Source organism: Pinus tabuliformis, chromosome 9 (genome assembly GCF_031772625.1).
Source record: "Pinus tabuliformis cultivar Carrire ecotype Pingquan chromosome 9, CPIR1, whole genome shotgun sequence".
Taxonomy (NCBI): Eukaryota; Viridiplantae; Streptophyta; class Pinopsida; order Pinales; family Pinaceae; genus Pinus; species Pinus tabuliformis.
Window position 1 is genome coordinate 662,224,977 of NC_142307.1, and position 19,108 is coordinate 662,244,084.

Here is a 19,108-nt window from a genome sequence, read left to right on the forward strand (position 1 = left end):
TCTAGGGCTGGAAGGTGTTTTTTGGGTCTGACCGGCCATAAACTGACCAGTTTACGACGGAACCGACCAGTTTTGCCATAAATCGGCCGGTTCCATCATAAACCGGCCAGTTTATTGTCAGGCCAGCCGCAGAACCCACGGAAGGCTGTTTCACGGTTGTTCAAGTGGTTTTGAGGGAAGCTAGGGGCTGCTTCCCACCAAAAACAGCCCCTCCAAGCCTTTAAAACGATGTCTCCACTCTCAGTTGCCTCACACATCTCATTTGGAATTTTTGTCAGCTTCATTCTGAGCTTGAAGAGAGTTGAGTTTTTGCTGGAGTAATGGAACAGAAGAGAGTTTCAGCTGAGTAGTAGCCACCATGCCTCCAAATGCCAAGGATATTGCATGGGCTCACTGTGATATGATTGATGGCAAAATGACCTGCAAATATTGCCAAAAATCTATTGAAGGAGGGGGTATTTACTATTTACAGGTTCAAACAACACTTGGCTGGGATAGGAGGTCATGTAAAGACATGTGGAGCACCAAATGAAGTAATAGGGCATATTAATGCAGAATATCTTTATAAGTTTGAGACTCGAGTCACTCAACCAGCTGAGAAGTTTGCGACTCAAGCAATTGAAAAGTTTGAGAGTTGAGACTCAACCAAGTTCGATCATGATGTGAAGTGATCATGTTGATCACTGATATGTAGACATGTAGTAGGCCAGTGGCCCCATAGCTTGTATCATTGTTTTTGGACTCTAGAGGCCATTTCGAGCCTCACTATGTATCCTGTCGCTGATATGCATTGCACCCAGTGCCATTTTGATATATTCACCTTTACATGGTATATAGTTGAGCAAACTTCGCATATTTTGTCTATCGGTTTGGAATCATGGTTTGAAATCTTAATAATAGTTTTTTTCAATAAAAAATAATTATTTCATGTATTTTTTTAAGGACCAGTTCATTGAGATCTCTCCGGTTCCGGTTTGAAACACAGTTTGGTAGGTGGACCGGTCAGGTCACCAGTTCCGATTTTAAATACTATGGTACAGACACAGACACGGCTTTTTGAAAAGCCCACATCCAGAAACAGCAGGAGCAAAAAATATAGATATATTTTTATAATTTAATACTAATAATAAATGAAAATGAAAAAATAAAACAAAAACAGAGTTACGAATCAAAACAATTCAGTAATTACAGCATTAAGGTTACAAGAATCCAAACTTAAACTACAGCTCTTGAAACTTTGAAATCATGCGGAGGATATTTCAAGATGTGCACTGTCCAAATAAAAGAATGGAAGCAGAAGTACGCAGCTTGATCAAGAAACTAAATTAGCGCTATGGATGCAGAATGCATGGCTGCCTTCTTTGAACAGAACAGAGAGGTGGGCATCAGAGAGGACTTCAAGTGGTATAATGTGTCAAAAAGCCAGGCACGTGAAATTTTCAATAATGAAAGCCCGGCTAAAATCTAGGCCTGAAAACAGTGACATACTTTGTGCTTCCAACCATTTCGTCACTCCAAATACAACACACAAACCATCTGCCATGCTTTAGTATATCCAAGCTTTCATTGTCAGACAGGTTAAGGATTATCCATCCAATTACATCAAAAATATAGACTACCCCAACTTTCCAAATGGACTGAAATTTATTAAGCCATGTATATTCACCATTTTACAACAAGGCTATGTTCACCTTCTATTGAGTATATCACTGAAATGCTGTCATAAATATTTACTATACCAAGATTTGTTGTGGTTAAGGATTGGAATGCGGCAGTTCATTCCCTTGTTGGGCGACTCTATTCCAGGCACTCTTATCAATGCACCAGGGTGCACTAGCTAAGCAGATTAGGGTTAGGCTTTTAACACTATCACCTAGTGTGCTCCAACTGAAAGTCTATATGTAATCGATCTTCCCTGCCTCTTGTTCTATAAAATACACCGAGGGTACACCACTGAGCTGGTTAAACTGAGTTTTGAGCTATAGCAATGTAAATTTCTTCTTTCACTGAATGGAATAGTGTTACAAACATCCCAATTTTATTGCAAATACATCGCGAAATCATGATTTTTGGCCTAACCTATGTTTGCCGATTTTTACCAATATTCTAGTGGTATCTTAATTTTGCCAATGTTTGCCGATTTCTACCGATATTTTCTCGATTTTTGCGATTTTTTGGTTTTCCCGACCCTTGCTGATTTTTGTTATGAATATAATTTATGTAGAACTAATAAATATAGATAGTTGGATTCTCCATCTCTGCCAACAAAATGTCGAATTCCCTCCTCTCTCCTCTGCGCCGCTGCTGGGCTAGCCTATGCACTCCCTGCTGGAGTTAGTCGATCTACTCCTCTCTAATACTGCTCAGCAAATGAGAAATAGAATTCCCTGGCTAGGAATTTTCTGAGGAAGAAATTCCCTTAAATAGTGTTTCCTTCCCTCTTCTGACATTTTTCTGCCCCACCAACTACTGCAGAAAACTGCGTCTCAACAGAAAATTGCTCTGCGTTGAATCTGTTGCTACACTACTCCCTCTGTCGCTGACAAATCTCGATCTGGAAATCTTACCTCTGTCAACTTACTTAGAGAGAGATCTTCCTTGAGACTCTTGCCCTCCTAGCTTGCATTGCGCAATCCCTATGGGGATTCGATCTGTTGCCTATACAGCACTTCTATCTCCCTCCTCTTCAATGTTGGGCTCTTCCAGTCTGCTCTCTTGCTTCACCTGCCCTCTGATACCATGTGAAAATTCGAGAATCCCCAAATCACTACTGCAACAAATTGCTATTACTGTGTTCTACTGTAAATATCGAAGTAAATACAATTGCGGCATTCACAACTTTAAATAATATGCGGAAACAAGAATCTGAGCAAGAAAGAAATAACACACAAAAGTGACACGATCGTTTTTGCACCAATGTCCCCGGAAAAGCCCAATGTGGGAAAACCAGTGCAGCCGCTGAGGGTTTATACTATCAAGTAGTAATTTCTGAGTACAATTTTTCGGATGCCCAAATTGGCAATCCTATACAGAGATCTAACTGGACAAAAAGTAGTGAGACAATCTCACCCGATCACTGGAAAATCTGACACTGGTCTGCACTGGAGATGAGCCTCTGCGTTGCCTCTGTGCTAAATATAACTGCAGCCTTCACACCTTTAAATAATATGCGGAAACAAGAATATGAGCAAGAAAGAAATAACACACACAAGTGACACTGTTGTTTTTGGACTAATGCAAGAAATCACCTCGATCACTTCTCGGTATTGATCCAAGAGGTGGATTCCACAAGGATCCTGCCCGTCTGCAGTTCTTTCGAACTACAGTACTAGATCACCCCACCTCTCCCTTGGAGGTATCTGGGCAATCATGGCGAACTCCTCTTTCTCGATCTTTATAATTGCAGCCTCCAGATCATGTTTCTCATCCTTGTCCTTCTTGAGAGGACACTGCATAGTGTAGTTACCAAATTAACCACACCGGAAACATTTGATCTTTGAGACATCTTTCTTCTTCTTCCGCTGTCCCTTTGATGCAAGGGTTGCATTCTCTTCCTCCTCCTTGGGCTTCGTCCCACAGTTGCCACTGCCATCAAGTTTGCACTTGACTAAGTCTCACCTCATCTCTTCCTGTTGAAGAGCAGTCCACATTCCCTCCCAATACATCAATCTCTCTCTGCCTAGGATACTCTGGACAAATACTTGCCAGACTGAATTCAGGGCCAACCACACCATTTTTATAGGATAAAGTGTTGATCCTATAGCTGCCAATTGATCTCGGACTTCCTAAACCTTTGATAGGAACAAATCAATGTGTTCCCCTTTCTCCATCGTTGCCAATCTTAGCTTCTCTTCCAAGTACATCTTTCACTGCTCGGAAGATCCTTGATATAGCGTAGCCAAGGCATCCCACATCTCTTTGGTCGTCCCTTTGCTAGCAATGTGACATACAATGTGATCCCTCACTCCATCGAGGATCAACCGCTTGGCCTTCGCCATCTCAGCCTTGTACTTCTTGAGTGGATTTGCATCACCGGGTACAGCTACCACACTATCGACATAGATCTTGAGATCGTGCTCATCCAAAATGCATGAGATCCTAGCCTTCCAAATCACATAGTTGGATGCTCCATCCAACCAATCTTGATCTCTCAGCCCGTTAGCTACCATCTCTGCCAACAAAATATCGAATTGTCTCCTCTCCTCTACGTTGTTGTTGGGTTGGCCTATGCTCTCCCTGCTGGAGTTAGTAGATCTGCTCCTCTCTACTGCTGCTCAGCAAATGAGAAATAGAATTCCCTGGCTAGGAATTTTCTGAGGAAGAAATTCCCTCCAATAGTGTTTCCTTCCCTCTTCTGACGTTTTTCTGCCCTAGCAACTACTGCAGAAAACTGCTCTGCATTAAACCTGCTGCTACACTGCTCCCTCTGCCGCTGACAAATCTCGATGTGGAAATCTTACCTCTGTCAACTCTCTTAGAGAGAGATCTTCCTTGAGACTCTTGCCCTCCTGGCTTGGACTGTGCAATCCCTCTGGGGATTCGATCTGTTTCCTACGCAACACTTCTATCTCCCTCCTTCTCTTCAACAATGGGCTCTTCAATGTTGGGCTCTTCGGGTCTGCTCTCTTGCTTCACCTACCCTCTGATACCATGTGAAAATTCGAGAATCCCCGAACCACTACTGCAAAAAATTGCTATTACTTCTCCTACTTGCTAATCCATGCAAGTTATTCACTGTAAATATCGAAGTAAATACAACTGCAGCCTTCACAACTTTAAATAATATGCGGAAACAAGAACCTGAGCAAGAAAGAAATAACACACAAAAGTGACATTCTTGTTTTTGGACCAATGTCCCCGAAAAAACCCAATGTGGGAAAATCAGTGCAGCAGACAAGGGTTTGTACTATCAAGCAGTAATTTATGAGTACAATTTTTCGGATGCCCAAATTGGCAATCCTATACAGAGATCTAACTGGACAAAAAATAGTGAGATGATCTCCCCCTATCACTAGAAAATCTGGCACTGATCTGCGCTGGAGATGAGCCTTTGTGCTGCCTTTGCCCAATCTTTGCGCCACACCCACGTAGTCACTACTGTTGGGACTGCGTTGCACCTCCTCTAATCCTCTGCTAGCCTTCAGCCCTCTATCCTCCTAGTCTCACACCCCGACTCTGGCACTTGATCCAGACTGTTCCTTAGCAGAATTTTGGACTCCCTCTAAAGCTTTGCGCTGCCATAGCATAGCTCTGCGTGGCCCTGCGTCAGCGTCTCTGGACATATTTCTGCCTTGTACTCTTTGGATCTGGAAAAATCCCTCCGGAAACTATCCCTGCCCCTCACTACAAGAAATCACCTTGATCACTTCTCGGCAACCGTTGCACTGCTCTCTTCATAAATCAATCTCTTGATCTCTCACTCGATGTCATGGACTATGTCAAAGGAAGAGTAGTGGAGCCTCCTTCTGCACAAACAAAATACAAGAAATGTGAGGTCAAAGCTAAAAAAATTATTGTGGATTATGTTCACAAGCCTTTGGTTGCCTATATTTCTGATTTGGAAACATCCAAGGAGATGTATGACAAGTTTGTTGGGATGTTCAAAGTAAATAATGCAAATCAAGTTCTCTTTCCCAAGAACAAGTTGAAAGACATCAAGATGGATAGAGGAGAATCCATTCAATCCTACTTCATGAGGATTACCGAAATAAAGAATGATCTCCTATCTATTGGAGAAGTCATTGGTGATAGGGAGCTCACTCTTATTGCACTTGGAGGCCTTACAAGAGAATGGGATGTGTTTAACACTGCCATCCTCCACAATGATAGGATTATGAGATTTGATGAATTATTGCCTAGATGCACTCAAGAAGAAATCAGGATGATGGAAAGAGACAAGCCCTCAAAAGGAAACAATCCTACCGCCTTCTTTGCTCCTGCTAAGAGGAAGAACAATGCTAGTCCAAGAAGACAAGGCCAAGGGTTCAAGTCGGGATTCAAAGAAAGAAGAAAAGGAATATGCTTCAATTGCAACAAGTTTGGACATTTTGCTGGCGAGTGTCCTCACAAGAAGAATACTCCAAGAGATGATGATAACCATAACAACAACTACAAGGGCAATGGAAATCAAAGGAACAATAGGTTCAACAACAAAGAAAAGAGGAATGCTCTTGCTGCTCGAAATGGAAATGGTCGTCCTCTTAAGAAGTCGAGAAACTCCAGGTATGAAGAAGTTAATGTTGGTGAAAAGCAAAAGGAATTTTATCTTATTTCTACCCTCACCACTGCCTCTCCTCCAAATACATTAGATCATTGGTTGATTGATAGTGGTGCCTCAAGGCACTTCACTGGGTACAAAGAGACTCTCTCAAACTTGATTGAAAAGAAAACAAATATGGAGATTATACTTAGGGATAATGCCACTTATCCCGTGAAAGGAATTGGGATTGTTACTCTTCAATTAAATCAAGGTCAAACCCTTCATTTACAAGAAGTGTTGTATGTACTTGATCTAGAAAGAAACCTAGTCTTTATTTCTGCGATGAAAGATAAAGGTTTCAAGGTAACATGCATTGATGGAAAGATTCATGTTTGGCAAAGGAACCCTAGAGATGCATTCACTCTTGGTTTCAGGGTTGAAGGTCTCTATCAGGTTGGAAGAAGTCTGTTGGGAGCAATGACGTGTGATACTTCTCTTCAATCCAAATTATGGCACCGAAGATTTGCTCACCTTCATTTCAAAGCCTTACCTGATGTAAGGAAGATGGTAACAAGTATGCCTAAATTTAACTTAGATCATGAAGGTGTTTGTCAGGGTTGTGATGCTAGAAAACATACAAATGGACCATTCCCCTCAAATGAAACTCAAACTACCGATATTCTTCAATTGGTTCATTCTGATCTATCAAGTATGTTGCATGTGACATCTTTGGGTGAATATTTGTACTATACTATTTTTGTGGATGACTTCTCTCGCAAAACATGGATCTATTTCTTAAAGAAGGAGGACGAAGTGTTCAAATGGTTTTGCTCTTTCAAAGCTTTGGTCGAGAATCAAACAGGGAAGAAGATCAAAATATTGAGCACTCATAATGGAACCGAATGAGTCAAATGAATTCAATGACTATTCTAGAGAAGCTGGCATTAAGAGGAAAACCACTACTACATATACTCATGAACAAAATGGTGTTGCCAAAAGGAGGATCAAACTATCATAGAAGCCACCCGTGCCATGCTTCATGACCAAGGTCTACTGAAGTTCTTATGGGGAGACGCTGCCAACACCGCTGTGTATGTTCAAAATAGATGCCCACATCAAGCATTGGGCTTCAAGACACCCAAAGAAGTTTTCACCAGTAAGAAACCTGATGTTTCTCATTTTATAATTTTTGGTTGTCCCGTATATTTTCATGTGCCAAAAGAGAAAAGAAACAAACTAGATGCATCTAGGAAGAAAGTAACATTTGTGGGCTACAGTGAAACTTCTAAGGCATATAGAATCTGTGTGCCTGGTCAAAGAGAAGTGGAAATAAGTCATGATGTCACTTCCGATGAAGATTCTGCCCTTAGGAATGTCCGAGATCTTCCTATCCCTTGGAACGACAATGATGATGATGCAAGAAAGCAGAATGAACCTCTGACTGATGACCTGATGCCCGATGTTGAAGCTCTGATGGATCCCATTGATCCAACTACTAGTGAGCCCTTTATTTCAAGAAAAAGACCATAGATACTCTTAAAGATGCCGAGATACATATTGCACCAAGGGGGACATTTCGTGAAAGCAAGAATCCGAGCAGGTACTTAGCTGCCATGAGTACCATTGTACAATTTGAGTCATGTACATTCGAAAAAGCCATGAAACACCATGTTTGGAAGGATGCGATGAATGAGGAATATGAATCGATCATGAAGAATGATGTCTGGGATGTGATGGCTCTACAAGATCAAACATGGAGCCGATGGGAGTGTTGAAAAATTCAAGGCCGGATTTGTTGCTCAAGGCTTCTCTCAAAAGGAAGGAGTAGATTATGATGAGATATTTGCACAGGTTGGCCAATATACCACCATTCGTTTAATCATAGCCCTTGTTGTCTCGCAAAGATGGAGCCTTCACCAAATGGATGTCAAAATTGCGTTCTTGCATGGCTCGCTTAAGGAGGAAGTCTATGTAGAACAACCCAAGGGGTTCAAAGTTCAATATTGTAAGACACATGTATGTAGGTTGAAGAAAGCCCTCTAGGGGTTGAAGAAAGCCCTCTAGAAGCAAGCCCCTAGGGATTGGTATGAGAGGATTGATAACTATCTTATGAAGCTGGGATTTACAAGGAGCGATGTTGACCCGAAACTATACTTCAAGGTTGAAAAGGACAAGCCTCTTATTCTGGTCCTTTATGTGCATGATCTCTTTCTGACAGGTGATGACCCTCCCATTCATCAATGCAAGAGGGAGCTGGCTTACAAATTCGAAATGAAGGACCTAGGACTGTTGCACTACTTCCTAGGACTGATGTTCTTGGTCAACTCCCGTCCTGACATATTCTTCGATGTGAACACGTGGAGTCAATTTATGGTTGAGCCTCATCACATTCATTGGATTGCTGCCAAGAATCTCTTGAGATATCTCCAGGGCACAATCCACTATGGACTGAGATACACTGTCGGGAACTTGAGGCTACATGGATACTCAGATGTTGACTGAGCTGGCAGTGTGGTGGATCGTAGGAGCACGTCTGGGCGTTGCTTCTCTTTGGGGTCTGCTTCAATATCTTGGATGAACAGGAAGCAGAAATCGATTGATTTAAGCACTGCCGAGGCCGAAATCATTGCTGCGAACAAGGCCTGTTGTGAAGTTGTTCGGTTGAGGAAGCTCTACCACCGTGATCTTTTGCAACAACCAAAGTAGGATTCACCTATCAGAGAATCTCGTGTTCCACGACCGCTTCAAGCACATTGATATCAGGTACCACTTATCTTGGATATGGTACAACGGGGAGCAATAAGGCTCCATCACATTAAGACAGATGAGCAAGTCACAGACATTCTCATGAAGCCTTTGGGGAAGGTCAAATTCTTAAAATTCTGAGAGCAACTTGGAACCATGGAATGACCCCCTCCTATGAGGGTCCTATATGAGTTGGACACTGAGCTCTGGGAGCTCCTGGGGACTTGGGGTATTGCTTGGAGCTATGAGCGACCATAGGGTGAGTGGTTCACCTTTCCCTAGTGGTGCGCTAGATACAGGGTGAGTGGTTCACCTTCCCCTAGTGGTGCGCTGGACACAGGGTGAGTGGTTCACCTTCCCCTAGTGGTGCGCTGGATACAGAGTGAGTGGTTCACCTTCCCCGTTGATACCCCATGATGATTGAAATGTGTGTAGGGTGAGTGATTCACCTTCCCCTACCATTGCAGACACATGTATGTAGGGTGAGTGGTTCACCTTCCCCTACGATTGGCATATGCATACGATGTGGTTCACCTTCCCCTACAATTAACATATGAGCAGGATGGTTCACCTTCTCCTATCGATGCCCCAACACACATCCTACCCATGGAGTCCGTGACTCATGGGAAGTACCTCTCATCTGGCCAATGAGTTGGGAAAGGATGGTTAGGGACCATAGCACTACCGATGGACGCATTGTGTACTGATGTACTCCCTATGACTAGGACGCATGGTGTTCAACAACTTGATCACGGATCAAGAACTGACTTTTGTCATGGAGAGTGGTAAGGTCTTATGACTCACTCTTGATCACATCTTCATTATTACTTCATGGCTCAACAGAGCACTGATGATAGAGATGGTACATGATGACAGGATGGCATGATGATGACAGATGGATTGGCAGGTCGAATTCTCCCTAGTTGAGAGGGAGTGTTAAAATTTGCAACTAGGGCAAAGTTCCACCTTAGGACAGCTCATATGATGGAGATGATTATTGCATTGGATTCCTCTTTTCGCAAGGTCCAATTTAATATAAAGATCATCTCATTCTGACAAGCAGAAGTGGAATTTTGAATTTATTCTCTCTCATGCACAAATTGTCAAGGTCGGCCTCAGTGAAATGTAGGCTCAAGAAGCCCAATGAATGTGTCTTCTCACCCTCAACGAATTGTATAAATAGGAGTGACTTTTCTCCTCATTTGGACATCACTCATCTCAACACACATCTCTCTCTCCTCTCTTGATTGGTCCGTATAGCTTGAGGACAACGTCTCTCTTCTTCGCACATGTGGCAGGGGCCAAATTTTTGGGACTGTTTATTGACCAAAAATTTCAGGGTTTAAGGGCAGCGTTGACCCTTGTTGTTTGACCGAATTTTGACTGCATTTTGAAGGCAGAATTTCGACTGGAGTTATTGGCACAGAAATCGAGGAGTTTGGGACAATTTGACCAAGGTTGACTTCAGTGTTGACTTTAGACTTGACTGCAAAAATTACAGTGTTTCCCTCTCCTTTGACTAGGTTTGACCAAACTGTTTTGGGCTAACTTTGACTCGTGGAAGGCTGAATTGGATTGTTGTTGACCAAGCTGCTGGAGGACATTTTGATGCTGCTTTGACCAACATTGACTTTCTGGTTAGGGCTGCAGTTGATTGTTGTTGATTGTTGATTTTGACAGGATTGATTTGGGAAAATAAATTTGATATTTTTACTCTCTCTCTCTGCGGAACTATTGAATAATAAGAAGAAGATTTGATCAAAAGGTTTTCCCCACATTGGGGTTTTTTCCCAGGCATGTGCCAAATCTTGTGTCCTCTTGTCTTGCCTTGTCTTCTGCACTTGTTTTATGTTTTATCTGCATTTATTATCAATGTGATTAAGTTAATGTGATTGCTACTGGAAATAATTGGAAAGATAAGGAACATTGAAGTAAATTGTGCTAAAGCATAGAACATACCATTGTTATCTAAAATTAACAAAGACTCTATGCAAGGAGTGTTGATTTTTGTGTAGCATCGGGAGGAATTCCCGCATTCCAAGAGGCCTCCTAAGTCGGCCAAGAAGATGTATGGAAATTAAAATAAAATAAATCTCATTTTTGAGTTTCAAGTAAGCTCAAACGGAACAAGTCAGCCCCACCATGAAAGGGTGTGTCCCTTGGGGCAAATACATCCATTCAACTTGTATATATACACATGATGTGACACTTCATTTGTCTCATTCACTCATCATCTCTATTATATACAAGACACTCGTGGGAGCAGAAAAAGGATGGAATGGCTAAAAATTTTAGACTTGGTTTTTGGCACAGACAATTTTTGTTATTGTAAACCTTGCTAAAGAAGAATTTCTCCTAGAAGAAGACTTGTCGGGTTTTCTTCCAAGTTTGGGTTTCCCGAGGAAAATATGTTGTCTCTTTATGATCTTATTTGTTTCTACTGTTTTTGTTGCATTACTGTTGAGATTTTTTGTGTATAGTTGCTTAATGATATCAGTGGCATAAGAAGAAATAATTGAACATCATTAAAAGAAATTACTGAATACGAAAATTGGTTTTTGTTGTGTTTATTGTAGAAAAATCAACATGGTATCCGAGCATTGATAAAAGTGCAGTCATTGGAGTGGCCTAGAAGGAGAACCGAGTTGATTAGTAAGTTCGTACATCAGGGGCAGAAGTTCTGGCCGAGTTTGGACTGTAGAGGAGGGTTGATGCCGTAACCGCAGATTGAAGAAGGAACAGAAGTCGGAAGCCTACCGCAGTCAAAGGTTGAGATGGCAGGAATAATTTAATAGCACAGTTGGGTTCAGGATATTGTCTTGACTGGAATTTTTGTTTCACTCAATTTGCCTCATCTCGATTGGGCTGGACTGAAACACATTGAACAGTGGAAGTGTCGAGCGCGAGATATGGGTCAACAATCTCTCATTTACAACTTGTATAGCTTTCAACACAAATATATCTGTTGTGAGTGGAGTTTAACACAACAGCTTCTACACAGACACAAGAGACAATTCACTGTTTCTTTTGGACTAGCAAATTTTATTGTAGTTTTGTCGACAATGTATACGAAGGGACACTTAGAAGAGCGCAAGACAAAACCATGTCTCACCTGAGCCTTGGTAATGCGAAAAACAAGCATGTTAAGACCTGGTATGTAAGGTAAAACCTCCCTCTACCTACAAACTCAGACCTGGCACAATGAGTAATTCAAAAATCACGGTGTGATCTAGTGCAAAGTGTGACTTAGCATCCAAGATGTGATGCAGTGCACAAGGGCTCTACTAGAGATTAGATCTAAAAGTTATATGTTGTTGTATGCAATCAGTGGTTGTGTGTTTGGGGTCCAAATGTGCCATGGATTATATTGCAAATGATGATTTGTATTGTTGTTGCTACAAAGAATAGAGCATTGTTGAAGCTTCCGCTAGGGTTTGATGTTATCGATGAGCAGAAAGTTTGATTGATGATGTTGCTAGTCTTGGGATATGAAGAAACCCTAGCCCTTACAGGTCATGCACGAAAGGAAAGAAGCATGCATTAGCAACAAATATTAAGGACAAGGATGAGCATTGCAGATGGATTTTAGTGATTTCCGCAAGAAGGCAAGAATCAAGTGGGAGTTGACAATTCCTTACGACACTTAGCAGTTTCCCTCTTATTCATATTTTGTTTCTTCCATGGCCTCCTGAATGAGGTTTGCAAGTACATCATGAAGGTTGCCAAGATTCTGGCAGCAGATAGTAGCATTAGGAAGAACAAAGCAAGACTTGCAACAAGAGGGTTCTCCCAGTAAGAGAGAGCAACAATGGCAGAAGGACTTGCTCACGTGACAGAGGGAGCAGTGGTGGCAGGAGGCCTTGCTCACATGACAGAGAGAGCAACAGTGGCAGAAGGACTTTCCCACATGACAAAGGGAGCTGGCAGATTGACTTGCTCACGTGACAAAGGGAGCACAGTGGCAGGAGAAACTGTGTTCGTAATAGAGGGAGCAATTAAGACTACCATAGGAAGTGTTGCTTCAAAACCCAAAAGGACATGACCAGACAACTTCATCCCTTACATGATATAGAGAGGAGCACGAGAACTCCAGTACATATTCATAGATGAGTATATTATGGACAAAGACAAGCTTAATTTGATGATGAATGTCTCCCTCATTGGCAGGGAATGATGAGGTCTTTGCAGGATTCAAAACCCAAAAGGACATGACCAGACAACTTCATCCCTTACATGATATAGAGAGGAGCACGAGAACTCCAGTACATATCCATAGATGAGTATATTGTGGACAAAGACAAGCTTAACTTGATGATGAATGTCTCCCTCATTGGAAGGGAATGATGAGGTCTTTGCAAAATTGGGCTAACCATCTGCTGAAGCCATAAAGGACTTTGGTTGGGTCATAAAGGACTTCGACCAAGAGGAGATGAATACATTCACCTTTAAATCCAAAAGGACTTGCTAGATCATGAAGGACTTTGAACAAAAAGGTAAATGGCCCAAGGCAATTACAAGGGCAAATTATAGGATATATTCACCTATGAAGCCAAAAGGACTTGGCTAGGTCGACCAGAGGTGATGTCCCAAGGAATTTATAGGATTGGACAAATCTTCTCCTTAGAAGCTAGAAGGACTTGGCTGCCATAAGGATTTGGCTATGTCAACGGAAGGAGATAGATGTAATTCACCTTTGAAACTAGAAGGGCTTGGTTAGGTCATAAAGGACTTTGACCATGAAGGTGAATGGTCTAAAGGCAAATTCTCTCTTGAAAAACCAGGAGGACTTCGTTGGGTCATGACCAGAGGAGATCGATACATTGGCCTAAGGAGTCATAAAAGACCTTGGCTAAAATCCCTAAATACTCACATACATATGAGGAGTTACATTGCCCACGCCGGGATGGAGTTTTCTAAAAGACATGAAACAACATGGCAAGCTCATAAACTCTTCTAAAGGAGAATACCTCCCTTGCTAAGAGGGAGTATTGATTTTTGTGTAGCATCGAGAGGTATTCCCGCATGCCAAAAGGCCTCCTAAGTTGGCCAAGAAAATTTATAAAAAATAAAATAAAATAAATCTCATTTCGGGGTTTCATGTAGGCTCAAAAGGAACAAGTTGGCCCCACCATGAAAGGGTGTGTGACTGTGTCCCTTGGGGCAAATGCACCCAATTGACTTGAATATATACACATGATGTGACACTTCATTTGTCTCACTCACTCATCATCTCTCTTATATAAAAGACACTCATGGGCATAGAAAAAGGATGAAATGGCTAAAGTTTAGACTTTTTTTGGCACAAATCTCCAGACAATTTTTGTTATTGTAAACCTTGCTGGAGAAGAATTTCTCCTAGAAGGAGAGTTGTTGGGTTTTCTCCAAAGTTTGGGTTTCCCAGAAAAAATGTGTTGTCCCTATTGTGCATGGTTGTCTCTTTATGATCTTATTTGTTTCTATTGTTTCTGTTGCATTATTGTTCATATTTTTTTATGTATAATTGCTTAATGATATCAGTTACATAAGAAGAATTAATTGAAGATCACTAGAAGTAATTATCAGATCAAAAAATTGGTTTCTACTATGTTTATTGTAGAAAAATCACAAGGAGAGATCATATTATTAGGATGGGGTTGTTAGAAGGTTCGAACTGTTGTGATGCCCAAAGCTTCTTCACTCACTGAAGAGATACAGACATGTGTTAAGTTGTAGGGTTTGATGCCTGAAGTCTTCTAGAGGTGATTTGCACCTATGATAGCTTGTTGATCTGGCTTGCTTTCCCGCAAATTGTTTGGTATAGTTGTATTGCAGATGTGTATGACACTTTCAGTCTGAAGGAGTGTGACAGGTTAGGAGATGCTTCCAAATTTACACTATGAAGTGTTGACAAATGCAGTTGGAACAGATTGGTCTATCGATTTCTGCTGAAGCAACCCCTACATACCCTGTTGATCCTAAAAACTTGGTCAAGCAGATAGGCAAGGAAAAGCACAATGAAGGACCATTTATTTCCTCACATTGCAAAGAAGAAATTTGCTGAGGAGATTTTTGAAGCCTTGATCACTTTGTACCATAGCACGAATATTAACCAAAAGATGCTACCAAAGAACAAATTCACTAACACTCATAGGACTGACACAAATATGGTGGCCTGCTAGTTCATGATGATCACTGAATTGAGAGATCCGCGTGTTGCTATTGTGATGAAAGTCGAGGATGAGGTGTTGGTGCCCATAGCACTATATTGGTACATCACAAGACATGTTTGTTCGAGGTTTTTGTGCTCAAAAGAAGCTACATATCTTTCAAAAGGAGACTAGACTAAACACTATCTTAGACAAACTGGAGAGAGTTAGAACCTACCCCATCTTGAAGTTTGTCTCACTTAGCACTCAAAGTTGAGAAAGCATTCTCCATGGTTTTGTTGATTTGCACCACCACCATTTTTGGTGTAGGGTGGCATATGGATAGTGGAGCATTTAGACCCATCACCTTCAACAAGAAGGCATTTAGCGCAAACACAAGACATCAAAATGAGGTTGCACATGGTAATGATGCCAAATATATAATGATCAATATGGGTTCATTGTCATTACACATGCCATCAGCCAATTTTCTCAAGCTCTATGATCTAAGAATATGCTTTCAATATCAACCCTCACAAACCAAATAGCTATGGCTGAGTTTTACAACCAACAGAGTTATCATCCAAGATCAAAGCCAACACCTTGTTGAAGTTTTGGCTAGAGGTATGCAAGACAATGGCCTTTACATGTTGCTCATTGTTCCAATAAAACATGGAATCCTAGTGCATGACAGTGAACACCTGTGCAAGCTTTGGCACAAGAGATCTAGTCACCACACTATGAAGCATTATTCACTTGAAGGACATGGTGTAAGGATTGTTGAACTTCCAGATAGAGAAGACAAGAGTGTGCAGGGGTTAAGCACTTCACAAGCATCCCAAGGTTGCTTTTTCCCTAATGGTGAGCATGTATCGAGATGGATCTTGATCTAATTCATTCAAATGTATGTAGACTATGTCAACAGTTTCATTCTCAAGTAAAATTTGCCATATTTCATTCATAAATAATTCTTCTAGGAAAATTTGGAATTTACTTCATGAAGACCAAAGATGAGGTTGATGCAAGACTCCAGGAGCTGAAATCTCCTATGGACATTTATAGGGGTTAGAAGATTAATATTTTGAGGTTTAACAATGAAGGCGAGTATACCTCCTAAGACTCTAATGCCTTTCAAAGATATGTAAGTATCAAGAGGGAGTTGCTTGTGCCTTACTGTTATAGATCTAACCCGCAAATACTATAGATCTGATATGAAAATATAAGATAATGCAAATAAACCCAGAAATAATATGAAATGATTCTTTATTGATCAAACCCTTAAGGTAGGGCAACACCATACATTCACTCCTTAAGGAAGGAGAGCACTCCACAAGCCATATGCATGTTCATACAATAATCCTTGACACAATTCCTTTAAACGGAGTCTCTAGCCTCTATATAGGCCTCATACATACAATACCATGGGTCATTACCATGGTTCCCTCATACCATCAAACTAATACCATGGGCCCATTACATTATTACTAACTACTTGTGGTCCCTTACATGATATGGGTTAACCACCTTATTTATTACTACGGCCCATCCCATTATTACATTATTACCTTGGGTACCTCCCTTGGTACCCCATATTATCCCCCCTAAGTATATAACATTCCACCCCCCTTAGCATGTTTCGTCCCCGAAACATGGGAAGAACACAAATAATAAGATCTACTCAAAATAGTAGTCCACTGGTACCATGCACGTGCATCTAGCCATCCAAGAGAGAGGTGAACCCTCGGTCTCGCTAGTGTCTCGCTCGCTTGAGATGGAAGTTGACCGTGGTAGCTCTTCTGTGTTGATGTGTAGTAGGTGGATCTTCGCTCCTTGCTATCCGTCATACGGGGTTGTTGTCCTTGTGGCTAATTGGTTGCCAACTTGTTGGTTGTTTTCTTGCAGGGTGATGTGGGTGATGATATGTTGAAGTTTTAACCCACGGTGTCTTTTTCTTTAATTCACCCTGCTGTGGTGCCTGTTGTGGTGTCTTCTTTTCCAATACGACTTCAACCACAGAGCCCTCATCTGATGTACCTGTAACCTTTTCTGCTTCAGCCTCCATGTACTCTACCTGTTTATTGATGGAAATATCCTGTAATGTAATTTTCTTCTTTTTATACCAGAGCTTCAGGAATTTCTTCTGCACATTAATATTGATAGTACCCGCAGATTCCATCCAAGGATATCCCAAAACAACATCCATATTATCCATCTCTGAAGTATAAAAATCACCATGCAACACATACTTATCCATAGAAAGCTTCAAATCCTTATAAATTTGAACATCCTCATCATCAACCTGTGTATTTTCAATTTGTTTTGCTGGAACTTGCAATTTTTTTGCCAAATTAACATTGATGAAATTATGCTTGCAACTAGGATTTATAGAAACAATGATCTTCTCTTTCTGCATCAATCCATGAACCTGCAATAAGGAGATACCAGCAGAAAATAACCCCACATGTTTCCCCTTATCTTGTTTTCTAGCCTGGGACCATTTTTCTAAAAGAAGTTCTTCTAGTTTTTCATGAGAAAGTTGCGTCACTGAATCGGCAACTGAGTCCCACCATTTAGCAGCTTCATCTTTTAGATTAACTAGCAGGCAAATTACCCAAAATTGTTTGCGTCGCGATTTGTGATATTCTATAAATTCTTCAATAGTAGGACCCTTATCATTCCCTGTAAAAAATTCCTTGCTAGAAGCCATGAAGGTTTGGAAAAAATTCACTTACTTGGCGAAAACTTGAAATTGTCACAATTTAATCAATATTGCTCAGAATCTGTTTTCGGAAATGGAACAATCATTCTGCACCCATGTGATAGAAATCTTGATACAGGCACTAGAATTTCAGATCTGCGCTGCAACTCTCCCGCCGTCACCAAAATTTCTGCAAAAAGAACTAATTATAAATCAGTGATATCACCCTCATCCGGACTCCGATTCGACTGATTCTTTTTTGAAATTAGGTATTTTTTCACAAAGATTCCAGATCTACCATTAGATTTGGCAGATCTTGCACCAGGACGTCCAGATATGCGCCGCAAACTCGTCGCCCTGAAAAATTGTCTGCAACCCGACTGATTTTTAGATCAGCGATATCTCCTTCATCTGGACTCCGATTCAACTGAATTTTTTTTTTTAAATCGGCTATTTTTTCACAAAGAATCCAGATCTGCAATTAGATTTTGCAGATCTTGCACCAAAACATACAAATCTAATCTGCAAACTCGCCGCCCGCAAAATCCTGCAAAGCAAACAAAGAAATAAAAATACTCCACCGTTTGCCCAAGAAAGTGCTCTGATACCACTTGTTATAGCTCTGATACCACTTGTTATAAATCTAACCCGAAAATACTATAGATCTGATATGAAAATATAAGATAATGCAAATAAACCCAGAAATAATATGAAATGATTCTTTATTGATCAAACCCTTAAGGTAGGGCAACACCATACATTCACTCCTTAAGGAAGGAGAGCACTCCACAAGCCATATGCATGTTCATACAATAATCCCTGACACAATTCCTTTACACGGAGTCTCTAGCCTCTATATAAGCCTCATACATACAATACCATGGGTCATTACCATGGTTCCCTCATACCATCAAACTAATACCATGGGCCCATATTTCTTTCGGCAGAGGCATACAATCGTGCCATATACACTCTGAACATGTGCCCTCATAAGGTGTTTAAGTCATAAGGTGTTTTACAACAAGTCTCGAAAAGAAGCTTTCATAAGTGAGAAACCAAATGTTTCTCATTTTTTAGTGTTTGGGAGTCACATCCACATTAGTGTTACTAGAACCAGTGGAACCAACTGATCCAATTGGTTTGAACCCCAAACAAGTTCAGGTAGAGGGAGTTGGTTGTGCCTTACAACCCTTAGCAAAATGGGGTTGTAGAGAGAAGAACAAATTATAGAGACAGCAAGTGTGATGATCCATGACCTAGATTTACCCATATTTCTTTGGGCAAAGGTATACAATTGTGCCATCTACACTTTGAACATGTGTCCTCATAAGGGCGTTTTAA

At 41.0% G+C, this 19,108-nt stretch overlaps 1 protein-coding gene across 2 annotated transcripts in view; it reads right to left on the reverse strand.

The window, feature by feature from the left end:
- The window catches only part of PRT6 (proteolysis 6), a 221,844-nt gene that overhangs the window by 116,106 nt on the left and 86,630 nt on the right, over nucleotides 1-19,108 (reverse strand). The gene's annotated exons all lie outside the window — the stretch shown is intronic.